A 6,940-nucleotide genomic window follows, 5' to 3' on the forward strand; every position below is an offset into this window, starting at 1 on the left:
ATGCAGATAATAACAGGGTTTCAAAATACCTGAAGCAAAAAGTGTGAGAAATGAAAAGACAAATGAACAAATTCACAATTTTAGTTGGAGATTTTAACAGTAATAGACAAAGTGAAAAGAAAATCAGCAAAGGTGTAGAATACCTGACCATTATCATCAATCAACTTGACCTATTTGCCATGTAATAAAAATTCGCCCTAGCAACAGCAGAATGCAGTATCTTTTCAAGTGCACTCAAAACATTTACCAAGATAAGCAAGTCTCTACAAATTTAAAAGAATAAATCATAAAAAGTATGTGTTGTGACCACAGTAGAATTAAATTAGAAACCAACAAACAGATATTTGGGAAAGCTCTAAGTATTTGGAAATTATACATATACTTCTAAATAACTGATAGTTAAGAAGAAACTATGAGGGAAATTAGAAAATACGTTGAACTGATTGAAAATTACAAAGCAGCATATTGAAATTTATGAAGAAAAGCTGCAACAGTGCTTTGAGGGAAATTTATATTATTAAATGTTCTCAATTTAATATTATAAACTTTTAATTTAAGATAAAAAAGTGAATTGAATTAAACTCATTGGTATTAGGAAGGAAATAATAAACGTCAGAGCGGAAATGAATAAAACAGAAAATAAATAACAAAGAATAAGCAGTGAAACTGAAACCTGGTTCATTGAAAAGACCAATAAAACTGACAAAACTCACATCAAGTCTGACTCTTGGTCAGTCAGACTGATCAAGTGTATAAGAAAGAAGATATAAATAAGAAAGGATAGAAGAGACAACTCTACAGATATATTTTAAAATAAAGAAATACTAGGAACAGTTTGTGCCACTTATACGAAATGGACAAATTCCTTGAAAGACGAACAACCAACGATCACTCAAGAGACACTGATAGCATGCATGACTAGCCCTAGGCCATTTAAATAAATTGCAGTCATAGATTAAAACATCCACCACAAGAAATTCTAGATCCAGAAATCTCCCATGGTGGGTGATATCAAACACTTTAGTAAGACATAATACCCACCTTGAGTCATTTGTGTGGCACAGATGCTTAAGCCTCAGACTTTGGCTTAGATCATGGTCTCGTGGTTTGCGAGTTTGAGCCCCGCATCAGGCTCTCTGCTATCATCACTGAGCTCGCTTTGGATCCCGGTCCCCCTCTCTCTGCCTCTCCCCTGACCATGCTCACTGTCTCTCTGATGAGATGGAGCCCGACACTGGGCTCTCTGCTGACAGTCCTGGAGCCTGCTTGAGATTTTCTGTCTCCCTCTGTCTGTCCCTCCTCTGCTTGTGCACACACATGTTCTCTCTCTCTCTCTCTCTCTCTCTCTCTCTCTCTCTCTCTCTCTCTGTCAAAATAAATAAATAAACGTTAAAAATAAATAAATACCAATGTATTTTACCAAATTAATAAATTAAGGTAGAAAAACCATATAATCACCTTAATAAAGGCAGAAAATCCACTTGACAAAATTCATCTCCCGTTCATGATGAAAACTCCAAGCCAGGAATAGAGAGGAACGTCCTCAATTTGGTAAAAAGCATCTACAGCTAATATCATACTTGATGATAAAAGACTGAATGTGTTCTTCACTATGTCAGGAAAAAAGGCAGAGACTTTCACGCCTCCCATTTTTATTCACGATCATTGTACAGATTCCACCCAGCTTAACAGAGCAAGAAAAATAAATAAATGCATCCATACATGGAAAAAAGAAGTAATGCCGTCTATGGAATCTACAAATGAAGTATCAGAATTTTTAAAATCGAGTTTGGCACTTCCACTGCGGGAGCCACCAACGACTAGCAGCCATGGCTCCGAGCTACCCCGTGGCCCTGGGCCTCAACCAGGCCACACGGTGACCAAGAACGCGAGCAAGCCGAGGCATAGTGCCACCACCAGCGCCTTGCCAAGCACACCAAGTTCCAGCAGAACAGGATGTTAGGGGTGTACGGCTTCACCCCGCATGAGCTGCGAGCCATGGAGAAGCTCAAGGTCTCCAAGGACAAGCGCTCTCTCAAGTTCATCAAGAAAAGGGTGGGGACACACATCGCTGCCTAGAGTAAGAGAGAGGAGGTGAGCAAAGTCCTGGTCGTCATTGGGAGAGCAGCAGCTAAGGACTGAACTGCTCTCCTCTATATGCAATGAAGCCTTTCTGGGGGGAAAAATCAAGCTTGGCAAGCAGCAGAATACAAAGTAAATATAAAAAATCAATTCTGGGGGCGCCTGGGTGGCTCAGTTGGTTAGGCTTCTAGCTTCAGCTCAGGTCATGATCTCAGGGTTCGTGGGTTCCAGCCCCGCATTGGGCTCTGTGATGCTAGCTTGGAGCCTGCAGCCTGCTTCGAATTCTGTCTCCCTCTCTCTCTGACCGTCCTCTGCTCACACTGTCTCTCTCTTTCAAAAATAAATAAAAAACATTAAAATTTAAAAAAATCAATTCTGTATATTAGCACTGAACAATTAGAATTTGAAAATTTAAATATTTATAGTAGCATCAATAATGTGAAATACTTGATAAATTTAACAAAATATATGCAATACCTGTATACTGAAAATTATAAACTGTTTCTGAAAGAAGTTAAAGATCTAAATAAATGATGAGGGGCACCTGGGCGCTCAGTCATCTAAGGATCTGACTCTTGGTTTTGGCTCAGGTCATGATCTCACGGTTTGTGGGATCGAGCCCCACGGTGGTCTGTGCCGACAGTGCAGGAGCCTGCTTGAGATTCTCTCTCTCCCTCTCTCTACCCCTCCCTCCCTCTCTCTCTGAAAATAAAATTAAATAAATAAATAATGAGATAGTTAATGAATCTGGTTTTGCTCTGATATCATTTCTTCTTAAACTGATCTATAGATTTAAAACAATCCCAGTCAAAATCACAACAGGTTTAAAAAAAATAATAAAGTTGGAAGGTTTACCTTACCAGATTTGAAGATTTAAAGGAAGAAGCTACATAAAATAGTGATTGATGTAAAACATATAGATCCATGGAATAGAAGAGAGGATACAAAAATGCTGATTCAAAGGGGTACGTGCACCCCAATGTTTACAGCAGCACTATCAACAATAGCCAGTTTATTGGAAGAGTCCAAATGTCCATCAACTGATGAATGGATAAAGAAGATGTGGTACGTACACACACACACACACACACACACACACACACACACACACACTGGAATATTACTCAGCAATCAAAAAATGAAATTTTGCCATTTGCAACAACAAGGATGAAACTAGAGTCTATGCTTATGCTAAGAGAAATAAGTCAGTCACAGAAAGACCAGTATCATATAATTTCACTCATATGTGGAATTTAAGAAACACAACAGATGAACATAGAGGAAGGAAAGGTACAATAAGAGATTCTTAATTAGAAAGAACGAACTTTGGGTTGCTGGAGGGGTGGTGGATGGGGAGATGGAGTGAATGGGTGATGGGCATTAAGGAGGGCACTTGTCGGGACGAGCCCTGGATGTTCCATGTAAGTGATGAATTCCTGGGTTCTACTCATGAAACCAAGACTATGCTATATATTAACTAACTTGAATGGAAATGAATTAATTAAAAAAAAAAGAAGAGGGTCACTTTTGACAATGGAATTCTGTTTAGCACTAAAAATAAACTACTAATAACATGTAATAACATGGGTTAACTGAAAGCATCATCCTAACTGAAAGGAAGTAAGCACAAAGTATTACACACTGTTAGTTGATATTTACATGATATTGTAGAAGAAGTAGAGCTAACAGAAAGAAAATGAGTAATTGACAGGACTTATGGTAGGAGGGAAGGAATTGACTGCAAAATGGCATGAGAGAACTTTCAAGGGTGACAGAAATGTTCTTGCTCATGATTGTGGTTACACCTCTGTATGCATTCATCAAAACGCATTGAACTATACATTTAAAATCAGTACATCTTACTGTATGTGAATTGTACTTCAATAAAACTGATAAAAAATAAAGGTAGAACCTTTTAGGACATCCAAAACTAATAAAGAACCAGAAATAATGAGATAGAAAAAATAAATTGCTACAAATAAATAAATATCTGAAAAAACTAATAATGTTGACAGACCTCTTGCAGGACTGATCTAGAAAAGAAAAGAAACCCCACATAAAGAATATTCTGGGGAAAAGAGATCTAAAGGTGGATGAATGGATTCCTGTCCAGCAGTGAAAAGGAATGAACTGAATCTACATATACTTAAATATCTTGAAAAATATAACTTTGAATTAAAATAAGTTGCCAAAGGCTATGTACAATATTGTACATTTGTATAAACACCAAACAACCAACAGTATATATTGTTTATGCATGCCTACATATATAGAAAATTTTCAATTTTTCAACTAAACTTTTTATTTTAAATTCTTATTTAATACATGAGAATTAGAATTAATTGATCAGCTTCAAGATATTGGTTCCCTCAGGCAAGAAGAAAGGCTGAGGGAATGGGGGGTGGTGCGAGGGGCACTTTAGCTGTATCTTCAATGTTTTATTTCATTTATGTCCCTGAGAAAATGAAAAAGACAGAGATAGAACTGAAGGGAAAAAAAGAAGCAAAATGCTCTGGTCTTTTAGGCATTATAGAGACTACCTATAGGTATCTGTTATATTACTTCCTGTACTTTTGATGTATGAAATGTTTTAAAATTTAGCATTATTGACATTGAATAAAGCCAGCACTACAAAGTGTCCAATATGGTAATCAAATTCCTGAATGATCTTATAATTGACATACTTTTCATATTTACAGACAAGAGTCAATACATGTTAGTTCTCTCAGAAAACTTCATCAGAAGTATTAGCAAACTGAAGATCAGTTCAGTAATTTTTCATTTCTTTTGAGAGAGAGAGAGAGGGAGGCAGGGAGGGAGGGAGAGACATTAAGAGAGTGTGAGGAGGGAAGAGGAGCAGAGAGAGAGAGAGAATCCCAAGCAGGCTCCACACTAGATGTGGAGCCTGACACAGGGCTCCATCCAAGAAGCCAGGCATCATGACCTGGGTTGAAAGCAAGGGTTGGACGCTTCACCGACTGAGCCACCCAGGCACCTCGGGTCAGTGGTTTCTTAATTACACTTCTTTACTTATTCCTTAGAGGATGCCAGTCAACCCTAGTTGACAGAATGTTACTGAATATTTGCTGCTGTGTGATTAAATTATTGCTGAGGGTAAGTGAGTGCCCTATGATACTGACCTTGCAAGTGAGGTCAGAGATATGTCTGTGCTTAGAAAGGAGGATTCAGTGTGATAAAAATCCAGCCTGTAATGAATTGTACCATGTCCTGCCCCTATCTTAACATTGATCACTTGGAATCATCACCACCTGTCTACATGCTTGGCTCACAGTAGGCACACAATAAATAATTGTTGGCTGACTGATTAGCCTCCAGGAAATGAAACTCCACGAACAGTGGATTGTGCCTACTTATCCTTAGCTCCTAATATGGAGGACCCAGCATGAGGTAGGAATCCACAAACATATTCAATGAGTGATAGGAAAGTTAGGTGCTGCTACTTCTGTGAAGACTCCCCAGTTCTCTCCAGCCAGAAGGACCTCTTCCTGTCAAATTTGTATCCCTTCATAATATTTAATGTCTATTCTTACAGACACTTGTGCTTATGTTTCATTTTCCAGTGCTGCCTTTGAGGCTTAAGAGCCAGGACTTTTTGCTTTTTGTCATTTATTACAGAATTATGGAAAATAGAAAAAAAATTTAGGACTAAAATTAATTTGATTTTATACTTTTCTAAGTTCAGCAGAATTATATTGACCTTAAAGTATGCCACTTGAAACGACTTAAAATGAAACCCCACTACCATGTATTTAGTTTGTGCCATAGCACCGCCATGGCCAGCGTGCCTGTTTACTCAGCTATTTTCCATGAAACGCCAGTGAACAGACAGCTGCCAAACATTTTCTAGGTCATTTGTTCTGTTTGTAAACAGAAAGTATACAATAACAAGATGTAATCATTTGCAAACTGGATTTACACCGAATGAAAGAATTTTTTTAAAGGAGGGAAATTAATGCAAGTCTTAAGTGCTTAATGACCCCATTAATTGAGAGATAGGTAATTGAAGAAATTAAACAGAAGAGGTAATGGCCTTGGAGCCATTAATCTATTCTGGGAGTGCTGCTAATGTTTACCAGGTGATTTTCGTCTGAATTAAGAGCTAAGAGCCAGTCTACTTTTATGCAATGGTTCTTGGATCTGGCCAATCAGAAGAGTCACTTGGAAGGCTTCGAACAACACAGACCCCTGGATTTTCTTCATACATTCTTAATCAGAATATTAGGGGTACGGCTCATGCACATAGAGTCTTTAAAAAAGTTAAACAGGTAATTCTTTGATTATTTTTATAAAAGGGCTAGCTGGGTTTGAATGTATTGTGCAGAATAGTTTCTCAACCTAGACTCTACTGATACTTGTGGATGGTTAATTGTTGTGAATGTTGTCCTGTGCATTATATTATATTTAGCATTATCCCTGGCCTCTATTCAATAGATACCAGTCACATCCTCCCTTCCGCAAGTTGTAAAATAATAAAATATCTCCAGACAGTTCCAGATTTCTCTGGGGGCTGAAATCACCATCCATTTAAGAACCACTGCTTTAGAATAGCCCTGTCTAATAGAACTTTCTACCGTGAGGGAAACATACAAGATGGTAGCCACAATCTATGTGTGGTTACTGTGCACCTGAAATGTGGCTTGTACAACTAAGGACCTGAATTTTAAGTGTTATTTTATTTAACTAATGTAAATGTAAAAGCCACATATAACTAATGTACTGGACAGCACAACTTTACAAGATTCAGATATACTCTGGGCAGTGAAATTATACAATGTTGTCCTAAGTGCTTCTGAGATATACCATGTAGAAATCATTTACAAGAATAGAAAAATCTACC

At 37.8% G+C, this 6,940-nt stretch overlaps 1 pseudogene; it reads left to right on the top strand.

Annotated features, from left to right (window-relative positions):
• The first annotated feature begins 1,829 nt into the window (after positions 1-1,829).
• LOC115290748 lies at positions 1,830-2,142 on the top strand (annotated as a pseudogene).
• Positions 2,143-6,940: the final 4,798 nt, after the last annotated feature.

The sequence above is a fragment of the Suricata suricatta genome, chromosome 4, assembly GCF_006229205.1.
Source record: "Suricata suricatta isolate VVHF042 chromosome 4, meerkat_22Aug2017_6uvM2_HiC, whole genome shotgun sequence".
Lineage (NCBI taxonomy): Eukaryota > Metazoa > Chordata > Mammalia > Carnivora > Herpestidae > Suricata > Suricata suricatta.